This window comes from Heterocephalus glaber, unplaced genomic scaffold (genome assembly GCF_053883595.1).
Source record: "Heterocephalus glaber isolate CG9 unplaced genomic scaffold, H.glaber_assembly_v1.0 deba00001532, whole genome shotgun sequence".
Lineage (NCBI taxonomy): Eukaryota > Metazoa > Chordata > Mammalia > Rodentia > Bathyergidae > Heterocephalus > Heterocephalus glaber.
The window spans coordinates 18,001,386-18,013,981 of record NW_028258330.1 but is presented as its reverse complement, the minus strand read 5'-3'; the positions used below and the strand labels follow the sequence as shown (position 1 = coordinate 18,013,981).

At 42.7% G+C, this 12,596-nt stretch overlaps 1 protein-coding gene across 7 annotated transcripts in view; it reads right to left on the bottom strand.

Annotated features, from left to right (window-relative positions):
* Positions 1 to 12,596, bottom strand: part of Slc23a2 (solute carrier family 23 member 2) — a 125,249-nt gene that overhangs the window by 69,773 nt on the left and 42,880 nt on the right. The window lies entirely within an intron of this gene.

Here is a 12,596-nt window from a genome sequence, read left to right as displayed (position 1 = left end):
GTCACTAAGTTCCCTGCACAGAAAAAAGTCACAGTGTAAGTTATGCCCAAACATCTAGAATTTTCACCCTCTTCATTTACAGCCACTGCTTCTGAAAGCCCCTTGGATTGTCACAAGTATCACAATAGTAGGGAGAAAACATGGCTCCAGTACGCCTCTGACATGCATTGTGGTGTACACACCTCACAACCTAGCACTATCTAACACAACTGTCTGCCTGCAGTGATGGAAATGCTCAGTGTCTGTCCTGTCCAACAGTCATCCTTGGTCACGTGTGGCTACAATGCACTTGAAACATGGCTGGTGCAAATGAGGGGCTGATTTAAAAGGAACCAAAATATATCAATCAAATGACAACACAAATCAAAAAGAAATTCATACCTTCCCTCTCTCCCCCAAAAAGGAGGTAATGTGACAAGAGACAAGAAGATGAGAAGTGGGAGAGGAGTTTGCACTACTAGACCCAAGATGGACTTGATGAACCTGGAAAAAATCTCACCAACTCTGACACTGTTCAAGAAAGAAACAACCTAACCCTCTCAAATGAAGAGAAAAATCTAAGCTGGGCACGGCACAAGACTATAATCCAAGAACGCCAGAGGCTGAGGTGGGAAGATCACAAGTTTGAGGACAGCCTAGGCTATACAGTGAAACCTTGTCTCCAAAAAAAAAAAAAAAAAAATCTCAGAGAAAGTCAAAAGCAAGAAGTTTCTGGAACATCTATCCAGCTTACTTTTGGTGAAGCAGCAGAAAATCAAATCCCAATTTCAAAGCATGAATTATGAGCTGGACAGTAAAAAGCAATTCACCCTCGATGAATAAGCATTTACAGAATTTGGCTTCAAAACTGAGGGAGCACGGGATCCATACAAGGGCTGACAGACGCACAATACAACATGCCTCAGAATGCCTGGATTTCTATAAAGAAAAGTGTAACGTAAGCAGCGGGGGTGGGGAGGGCACAGCACATTTGCTGGCCTGATTCTGGTGACATCAGATCTTAACCACAAGTTAAATTTCCCACTGAGAGCGAATTACCCAGCCTGCAGGCTGCCCTGCAAGTGCAGAGCCAGCAGAGGAGAGGGAGGAGATGCTGGCGGGAGACACTGCTCACAGAACTGCCACAGACACTTCACTCAGAAACACTTTGAATGAGCTGGGGAAAAGTGAAATGTAAACAAATAAGAGAGGATTATGCAAAATTTGAGAGTTCTGTAGTTGGAAGGCAGAAAGGAAATAAATAAATAGCTCCCTGAACATCAAGTTGCATCAGAGAGAGAGCTGGTATACCTGGCATGCTCTTCTGAGGCATCTATGCGGGTTTACATTTTCATCCACAGCACATCCACAGCTGTTTAAATCAGCTGTACTCAACCCACAGGGCTAATTTCACTCTCCAGGGGGAAAGTGGCAAAGTGGCAAAGTCTGGAGGCCTTGCTGGCCCTCACAGCTGGTGGTGAGTCAGCAGCATTGAGGGGTGAGGGCAGGGGGCTGCTGCACATCCTCTAGCGTAGAGGACAGAGGTCCAGGGAAAGGCAGCAGAGAACCTCTGTCAAGGACAGCAAATGGGGAAAGAAAGAAGAGGACAGGGAATGCTGGCAAAGAAATATATCCCTGTAACTGTTCTGTGACAAGTCCCCAGAGCACTCCACACCAAGCATCAAGGCTGATGAAGTACACCTCAAGGGCAGGAACTATGCACCAGCCTGAGATCAGAGGGCTTATCCATACAGCACAAAGTCAGGGTGGATAAATGCCAAGGTCCACATGGAGAATGCAGAAGATGAAAGGAAAGTGGCCAGGGCAGAGTGGAGTTGAGGGTATGCATCAGAATTTGTGTTAAAATAAGAAGGAAAATATCCCAGGGACTCTAGCACTAGGTAAAGTTCCCCATCCCAAGGTGTTCACATGCCACTTGCAAAAACAGAAAGCAATGAGCAAACACGCATGGTCTTGTCCTGACCACCTAAGAAAGAAAGGGGAAGGAGGCAATGAGGGATGAACAAGCACAATGATGACGACAACAGTGGTAATAACAGCAGTTTTCCATTGCTAAGTGTCTACATGTGGCAGGAACTCATTATTCAAATGGCAATTATTTCTGGCCACTGACTGTAATATCACTTGATTTGCCCATTAACTCTACAAACTGGGCTTCAAAGAAGTAAAGTATCTTAACAAAGGACACTCAGCCATAAGCAGTGGAACAGGATTCCAACTCTAATGATTATTTCTAATCCGTCCAAATTGCTTATACCATGAGACATAAAGCTATCCTTTCCCTGCTCAGCTTCTGGCTACCCTCCCTGGCTTGCCTGTGAGCAGTGCCACAGCCAGGCTGGAGCTGCAAGGGGCAGCCTTTTCCAGGGGTACTGCCTCTGGCCCCTGTAGCTGCCTGGCTGGGCAGCAGGTGGCCATCCTCCTGCTGAACTGTAGCCATCATCACAGTTCTCAGACCCCGTGATGAGCATTGACGGGGCTGCCCACAATGGGAAGGGGCAAGGTGAGGGGACACACACTCTCCGAGCACCACGAATCCCCAGCCTGTGTCCTCTCTCCCTCACATGGCCTCTCTACAGTACATGCCACCAGTGCCTCTCAGCATCACCCCAACAGCCACCAAAATCCTTTTATTTTCTGTGGCGACAGGGACTGAACCCAGGGCCTTTACACTGAGCTATATCCCAGCCCTTTTATTTTTTGAGACAGGATCTCTGTAAGTTGCTAGGTTGTCCAGACTGGGCTCAAATTTCAATTGTCTCAGCCTCCCAGAGTGCATGCACTACCACACCTGGCTTCTTCTTCCATCTTAGTGGTCCAAAACATTTGTCCTTGATCATTCTATGTGCTTCTGGGTGGCTTTCTAATTAGCTTTAGAGGGACATCCAAATTCCTTCACCAGGCTGAAAGGCAACCCTGTCACTCTCCTTCCCTGACTCACTTAATGCTGGTGTGCTGTCCCTTCAGCTCCTTAAATTTGTCAAACCTCTGCTAGATCCTGGCTCTTGTACACGCTATCCCCCCAAAATGAGCATCTCACCCCCTTCTACAGTGGCAACTCCTGCCCATACTTTCTCTGGATGCCACCTCACCACAGTATTTGAGGACCATTAAGATGGTCGCAATACAGTAAGGCAACGTCCACCTACTGCCCAACTAGACAGCTGTAGGAACAAGAGGACCCACACCCTCACAATGCTAAACCTGCCTTGCATATTAAAGGGTCTCCAAATTTGTAGAATGTGTACCGAATATCTAACAATCATTTTTGTTCAATACTCATCACATCAAACTGACCCATGCTTGGGTGGGTAGATTAATATTAGAAACAAGTTGGGCACATTAACGTCACCACTATCACTGGACAATGATGTTGGAAAACGGAGAATTTGAAAAGACCAAATCCTAAGTGTATCAAGAGATATGAAAATCCTGAGATTTGACAGCTAGTTCCAAATGACATGACCAAGACATTCTCAATATGAGTGGATCAAACAGTGTCCATACCACAAGTTGGCAAATGACAACCTGGCCCCTTTTCTGTATATGGTCTCCAGCTAGCTAAGAAGGACTTTACATTTTTAAAGGATTGTGAACAACAACAAAAAAGAACACATGACAGAGACCATCGAGCCCATAGAAAGATTCTAAGGTATTTTCAGAAAAGTCTGCCAACCCTTGATGACAATGGAAGGAAAGAATCCTATTTTCAAAGTGGCAGTAACATTAAATACTTACAAATAAAATTTAACAAAGTGTGTGTGGCCTTTAGGAAGAAAACTATAAAACACTATTGAGGACATAAAAGAGATGTGAATAATCAGAGAAATAATCAATATTACTGGATAGGAAAATGACTGCAAGGACATCCATTCCAATAAACATAATCTGTAAAGATTTAATAAATATCAAAAGCCCCAAAAGTGGATAGGAAGGGTTGCTAAAAATGTCTCTGTGAGACTAAGTAATAAAGCCACAAATATCTGGAAAATAATAAGAGAAGGAATCAGCTCTCTCAACTAGAAACTCTAAAGCAAGGATGTAATAAGCAGAAGAGTTTAACAGGTATAAAAACAGACTAACATACAAAACACCAGAAAACCCACTAACTGGGTAGGCACGGTTGTGCACACCTGTAATCTCAGCACTGAGGGAGACTCAGAAGACAAAGTAGGATGGTGCTGCCAGAGGTTTGTGGGAGAGGAAATGGAGAGCTAATATTTAACAGGTATGAAGTTTCCATTATGCAAGGTAAGCTTTAGAGATTTGCTGTAAAATTCTGCACATGGTGAGCAATACTATACTACTATGCTGTGCACTTAAAACTCTGTTTATAAGTTAATCTTGTGGGCCGGGGATTTAGCTCAGTGGGTCCAGCGCCTACCTCGAAAGCACAAGGTTCCGAGTTCAATCCCTGGTACCAAAAAAAAAAGGTTGTATCTTGTGTTGACTATTCTTACCCCATAAAAAGAAGAGCAGAGAGCCGGGGGTTTAGCTCAGTGGTTCCGGTGCCTGCCTCGCAAGCGCAAGGTCCCAAGCTCCATCCCCGGGACCAAAAAAAAAAAAAAAAAAGAGCAGAAAATAATGATTTTTTTTTTTTTTTAATGAGGCCATGACTAACTGGATTTAAAGGCAACTTTATAGCTGGGTGTGGTTTTGCCTGCAATTCCAGAAATCTAGGAGACAGAAGCAGAAGGGTCACAAGATAGAGCCGAGCCTGAGCAACTTAATAAGACCCTGCCTGTCTCAAAGTAGAAAAAAGAAAAAAAAATATTTAGAAGGGGTGGGAAGGCCAAGGATTTAGCTCAGTGGTTCCACCGCCTGCCTGGAAAGAGCAAGGTCCCGAGTTCGATTCCCGGTACAAAAATAAATAAATAAATAAAAGGGGTGGGAATGTGGCTTAGTGTGAAGACCCTGAGTTAAATCCCCAGTGCTGAGGAAGGGGAAGACTTTACAATGTAAATTTAAAAACAATATGTATAGCACCATCTTACCGTGTCTATGTAAAATGTACATGTGTGTACACACAGCAAAATATCATGCAAACTGCTGAATAACAGGAACACAAATGAAAGGCACTTCCTCCATGAAAGGTCCGCCAGTGTTCTTCCACACCATTTAGCATCCTCTCCCCTCCAACAGTGAAGAGCAATCAGGCCCCATGTTGAGTGCTCAGAAGCAGCAAGGGGTTCCTCCTTAAACTTCTAAAATAATTTCTGTTGTCAGAAAACAGTGGGGGGGGGGGGTAGCTTGTTTTAAAGTTTCCCTGCAGCCAAGGTTAAAAATCATTATTATCCTGCAGCATCCAAAAAATCTGTCTCAAAGTAAAAGTCACCCCAAAACAAGAGACTGCCTGGGGAGAAATATAGCAATGGGGGGAATTCCATTATGAGTAAGAAAAATGAAATATGTATATCTTTAACAAATCTTTCAATTCCTTAAGGACTAAACCACTCACCTTCCAGCCAACTGTATTATACACAAATGCAGAAGAGCAAGAGCTTTTAATTAGTGCTTAGTTTATCAGCTGTTCAGCCAGGAAATCATGTCTTTGGTGCTCAATGTTTTTCACTGGGCTACTTTCCCACCCAGGAATCAACGTCTCAACCTCAACACCTTCACTGTGGCTCGGCAGGCCGCCTGGCTTGAAGTATGATGGGGCTTTCCAAACAGGGACTCTGAGCTACTTCAAGTACCAAAACCTGGCATTTCTCAGAAGAAAAATGTGTCCTCCTATGGTTGGCACCTAGCAGAGTCCACAGTCCAGAACATTCAAAGCCCCTAATGACTAAGTGAATTTGTCACTGGGGGCAGTCCCCAAGGGTAGAACCCCCCTGTGTGCAATTCACATTTATATTCCCAGCCCTTAGCATACAAAGGTGCCCAACAAATGCCAACAAAATACATATTTACCCCAGATAGATGGCACTGACTGAATACACTGCAAATCCATCATATGATCTAGACACACAAACCTACAACTCCCTCAAAGAATATAAGAAAAATTAGAGAAAGACTGGCCAAGTGTGATGGTGGTGTACGCATGTAACCCCAGCTAAAGCTGAGGCAGGAGGATCAGTTCAAGGGCAGCCTGGGCAACTCAGCAAGATCCTGTGTCAAAAAAAATTAAAAGGCGGGCTGGGGATTTAGCTCAGTGGTTTCGCCACCTGCTGCACAAGCGCAAGGAACTGAGTTCAATCCCCGGTACCAAAAAGAAAAAAAAAATTAAAAGGGTAGGAGATACAGTTCAGTGGTAAAGTGCTTGCCTAGCATGTATGAGCTCCTAGATTCAATTCCCAGCACTGCAAAAAATAAAGAGAAGGAGAGAGGGAGGGAGGGAGAGAGAGAGAGAAGATGGGGGGGGTGCCGAAGAGAAGAATCTTAAGACTACCTGGGAAACTTATTTAAAATGCAAATTTCTTCCACAAATGTAAGCAAAAATTCAAATCTGTTTTATTCATAACAGCCCCAAATTTTAAATGCTCAAAGATCCAGACAGGTGAATAGATAAACCAAAGCAATATTCCTAGGGAGTAAAAAAGCAGACAAGTATTCATGTATGGACCCACGTGGATACACAGCACACCAGAGATACGCTTTGAGGGAAAGAAGCCAGACACAAGACTGTGTTGTCCAGAGCCCAAAAGGTAAACTGAGTCTGCAGCATCAAGAAACAGAGTGTGGTGGGCGGGCGGCCGGGGTGGGGGTTGGGGTGGGTGGTATTTTGATGGTGATTCTATGGGCTCAGTTTGTGAGGGTATTGCTTACTGGAGGTAAGCTACCTCCATAAAGCTGATTTTAGAAGAAAAAAATACTGTAATTTGAAAACTTTATAATCTCACCAATTTATAAAATGTCTCCTCAAATTTTGATTCCATCTAACTGCCTTGGGGCCTAGAAACCTGTATCTGTAACAAACACACAAATCTTCAGATCCCCCAACCCTGAGCCCAGGCAAGCTGGGCTGAGCAAAAGTTATTTTCTGTGCCTGCACAGACCTATCCAGATAGGGAGGAGTAGGGCTAAGAAGGGTGACTTTGGGATGAGGACATCAAACCTCAACCTGCCAGCTGGGACTTCAGTCCTTACCAAGACAGAAACTAGAGCTTCTAGAGCCCCCAGGTTCAATGATGAAGTGTATTTTAAAGCCAACCTGTGGTTCTCTGCATAAATCCCATCATTTGGGGATTATGGCTGAACTATGGCGTCTCCACTAAATTCTGTAAATGCTAAACATTTGACCTAAACACTTAATCCAAGTCTTTAAAAAAGGATTATTAAAACAAATATTCTCAACTCATATAAGATCTACTCCCTTTAAATGTTACCTAACATGGAGTCCTGCTTCAGGAAGTTTCTGGTGCTGATCCTAGCTGTAATTACTCTGTGTAAAGCTCTGAGCAGCTAGAATGAACCGGTAAATAGTGGTTATTATTGGATCCTCTGATAACAGCTACACTCACAAGGTGTGACTAAAAAATCTCCGTCATTCCACAGCCTCCTCCAAAACACTGCAAGAACTCTTGCTCTTATTTTTCACACTGCAGGTCAGGACCCACTAGTGGATCATGAAGTTAACTTAGTGGATCTTTAACAGAGTTTTTTAAACAGTAAAATTCAGGGCTGGGAATGTAGCTCACTAGTAAAAAAAAAAAAAATTTAAAGGAAAAGAAAATCAAATTGAGCAGAACAAAGAGAGCTTTGTTTAACAAGAAAAGGGTGATCCTGTGCTATGATTTGGATACTATTTGATTGGGTCCCTGGGGATCAGGCACTGCAAGCTTGGTCCCTGGGGTGGGAACAGGTAGGCCCAATGGAAAAGTCCTTAAGGGCCAACATTTAAGGGATTAAGTAGCTCCCATGGGACCCCAGTTAGTTACTTGGAGAGGGCTATATAGAAGAGTGAGCCTGACCCCTGAGCCCCACCCTGGGTTCCTGTCTTGTTGACTGTGATCTCTTCCTCTTGTCCATACTGGGTGGTGATGAAGTCAGGGGAGTCCTTGCCAGAGCCCTGGACAGAGCTGCCCCATGCTGTCTCAATGTTCAGACCCCAAAACCATAAGACAAATAAATCTCTTTTCTTTACAAACTACCCTGCCTCAGGCATTTCATTATAGAAAGGGAAAACTGACCAAAATATCCAGAGTTTCAAGGTAGAACATTTTGTGCTGTGGATCAATCAAAACAAGTCTGAAAGTCACTAAAGATCTGCACGATGACACAAACATAATATAATCCATGTGCCCGATTCAAACAGGGTCATTTGCTGAGCTTAAAACCAATACACTTCCAGGAATAATGTGTGTGAGTCAAGATGATGACACTGATAAATTACTGTCCACCTCCACCCCATGGACACAGCATCAGGGTGGTCTTTTGTCACACAATTGACAATAATTTATGACACAGCAAAACATCCCATGGCTGCAACTAGAGGATCTCCTTTGCACCCTGAGTGCCTCAACCTTTGTCACTGCCTTGGTTTGTGGACTTGTTCTTCTAAGGGTGAGGGTTGTAATTTCAAAACACATGAACACAACCTGGATCTGTGAAGGTGACCCCAGGTTCTGCTGAAGGTTCCACCTCAGAAACTGGGTTCCATCTGCAGAGAGCCTTGGGGGAGCAGCCCCTCAGAGCCGCCCACCTCAGCAGCACTGACTGGAGGAATCACCTGGCCATGGAGTTGTGAGTCCTTAGCAGTGGGCCAGAGAGGACACAAAGCTTCTGGCATGGTAACATGGGAATTTTCCTGGACCATCCAAGGGTGAGGTAGGTGGAGAGGATGATTCCTTATCAAAAGCCCGTATTTATAGCATATAATTCAAAGGGACAGCTAACAAAACAAGAAATAAAGAACAGGCCCTGCCTGCAGGAGACCCCTTTAGTCTGTCTGAGAGGCTCTGCCTGAGAATCCCTGACAGAACAAACTCCAATCCCAAACCAAACTCTTAAATTTAAGTTCAAGTCCAGCCCAAGGTAGGTGGTTTTGCTGACATCCCTGCAAGAAGTGATGGCCACACTGTCTCCAAGACAAGACACTGACCCTTAGTTAAGGGAGAGGTGGAGTATACATCCAGTAAAATGTCAGAGCGAGGATGCTCTGTTCACTTGGGAGTTTTAACCCAAAAGTTATTAGCAGCCTTCATTTTCTTGACCACTAGGTATCAGATGCCTGCCTTGCCTGGTATAAACCTATAGAAATGCCTTCCCCAGACACTATTTAAATAAAACTGTAATAAGACTGTCTTAAGCCTCACTGTCCTGATCACTCCTTCCTGGGACCAGATGCCACCCACACTGCCCACACGGATCTCGTGCCCAGTACAAGAGACCACCTCTTCCAAAAAGCATAAGCTGTCCCTCTCCCACACAGGGCTTTGTGGCACAGCTTCCACATCAGGCAGAGATGGGTGCAGGGGCAGGGACAAAGTGTCCTGTATATAAAAGGCATTCACATATTTGAGGAAAATGTAGGCATATTTCCATGGTCCTGTTAGTCATATACCCAGAGATACCCTCCAGATTCATTTAGGGAAATCTTCTAGCTGGAGAAGAAAATGGGAGAGGGAAAGGTAAGGCAGCAAAAGATGTGGCCTGCAGGCCAGGTTGAAATAGTAATATAGGGCTGAGTGTGGTGGTGCATATCTGTAATCCCAGCACTCAGGACACTGAGGCAGAAAGATGGCCATGAGTTCAAGCCTGGACTACACAGTGAGTTCAAGGACTGCATAGTAAGATGCTGCCTCAATAAATAAACAAACAAAAAAACAACAAAATATAAATGTAGGCCAAGCTCAGTGGTAGAACACTTGCCTAGAATGTGCAAGGTCCTAGACCAGTGCTGGCAAACATTTTAGAGATGAATGTCCAAAATGCAACCTCAAACCCATTTATTTATTGCAGAGTGCCAACACTGCAATTAAACCTGAATACTGAGGTTTTAGTTTAGGAAAAAAAACTCTACGTTAACATTTTTTTTTTGGTACCGGGATCGAACTTGGGTCCTTGCGCTTGTGCAGCAAGCAGCGAAACCACTGGGCTAAATCCCCGGCCCAACATTTTTTATCTTAAAAGAAAAACAGTATGCGTCCCCTAGGTTCACCACCACTGCCCTAGCACTACAAATAATAATTATACACACATATTTCATATATTTAGGCAGACACAGATATATGAAAACTAAAGCAGAATTAAGATGGATTTTACTGCATTCATTTTTACTGTGTGATTTAACATGCCACTTTATTGTACAAACGGGTACTTTTATTAAACACTATTTAACATGTATTCATAGGACTGGACATGTAGCTGAGTGGTAGAGCACTTGCTTAGCACATGCAATGCCCAGGGTTTAATACCCAGCACCCAAACAAACAAACAAACAAACAAACAAACAAATAGTGCACAAAGGTGACCGTGGTTTGTGAAGTTAGCTTGATCCACTGGAGCTCAAAGAGGAGCAAAGAGCAGAGGCAACCACCAGTGCAAGTGGGACTTCACAGCAAACAGCAGACAGCTGATCTTAAAGAAAAGTGAGGTTGGGGCTGGGGATTTAGCTTAGTGGTTCTGGCGCCTGCCTAGCAAGCACAAGGTCCCAAGTTTGATTCCGGTACAAAAAAAAAAAGAGAGAGAGAGAGAAATATTTAAACTTGGTCCTGTGTTTGATCCCCAGTACGAAAGAAAGAAAGAAAAAGAAAAGTGAGGTTGGAAGTGGTGAAGGTAGGTGCTGGGGGGAGGCCGCAGCCGGGAAAATGGCGGACGGAAAGGCGGGAGAGAAGCCTGAGAAGCTGTAGGAAGCGAGCTGGAGCCGCCGGAGAAGCCTAAAGAAACTGTTCTAACTCTTGCTCCGAAAACCCTTTCAAGTACCAGCTGCTTTTAATGAAAATGAAGCTAGTGAACTAGAGGAAATACCTCCAGAAGCAAAGATGAGTCTGAAGAATATTGGAAGGGATACGTCAACATCAGTTGGACCAAACTCTTTCAATAAAGGAAAGCATGGGTTTTCTGATAACCAGAAACTATGGTTACAAAACATAAAATCTCATCTTGGAAATGTCCATGACCAAGACAATTAATTAAATGATGTGTTTTGAATTGGGGGGTGGGGTGGGTGTAAAGTTAAAAGGAACAGTTTCCCTTTTTTTTTTGGTACCGGGGATTGAACTTGGGCCCTTGTGCTTGCAAAGCAGGCAGCGAAAACACTGAGCTAAATCCCTGAGCTAAATCCCTGGCCCCAACAGTTTCCTTTTTTAAGAATGGTATAAGACTATCTTTGGAGCTGCTTTTTCTTTTTTTTTTTTTTTAAGATTGGGTGGTACAGTAATAAGTGAGAGTTTGAAATTAGAGGTAATTTATGTTTTATATACAGATTTCAAGACGTTTGCTAATTTTGTAGTTTCATGTGATTAGTTTCCAAAGGTTACAGATAATAAAGAAATCAGAAATGGTACATTTTTAAGAACTGCATTTTTTTTAGACACAACTGTTAGCATATTAAGAAGGAGGCCAAAAATTACTGTCTATTTAAAACTGTAAGCAGTTACTCCTAAATTAACTCCGTCATTACCTAAACTGACTGTCTGGCTCCCAGGAACAGCCTTAATAGAGAAAGGGGGAGTATTGTATTGAAAGGAAAATGTTGCTGGACTTTTGACTGAAAGTAAATTTAGATAAAATAGTTTTTTTCCTTATGAGCATTTGTTTTGTTATATTATTAGGTATTGCATTGCTATCAGTGGATACAGATGCTTAGCTCTTTTATAAAAAATAATTTTAAAAAAAGATTTCTATGTGAAGTATCATATTGAAACAGCCCATTTCACTTTAATGGTTTTGTCTACCTTCATTAGTCTTCAAAGAACAGCCATTTGCTACCAAAGTAAATCAGTATTTTGAATGTGCTTCTCCTGGTTTTTGTTTATTAGCTAGTTCTTGTAAGCATTTCCACCAGAACTTGAGGCAAATCATAAGGAAGCTGTTTCTTTTAAAATACAAACCACCACCAAAAATTTAAATGTACATAGTGCTTAAGTATTTCGCTGGTTTTTATTTTTTTAAAGGTATAAACACTCCCCCAAAAAATTTAACATAGAAGATAGAAAACAATAAGTTCTATAACTTTGTCTAACATTTACATTACTAAGTTGTTAAATCCAATTTGAATTGAGCTCACTCCAGGATTTCTTATTAGAACAATTATAGGGGTTTTTGTTTGTTTGTTTTGGTTTTGTGGGGGTTTTTTGGTACCGGGGATTGAACTCTGCTCCTTGTGCTTGCGCAGCAGGCGGGGAAACCACTGAGCTAAATGCCCAGCCCCCTATATGGTTTATTTTAAGTGTATACATATTGCCCAGTGGCCTGGGCATATTGTAGGTACTGAAAATGAAAGAAAATGCATCTTCAAACACATTTTATTAAATTGTTCATCACGTTTACTGTTAGATTTGTGTACTGTAGGGTGTTTTGTTTTGTATTTTTGTATTGTTTATGGACTTTTTTTAATGTGACAGTTAAACACATCTTTGAAAGCATAGTCACAGACAAAAGAAAAATGATACAGTGATTTCCTTCAGAATTCCTACAATGTTAAAATTTGG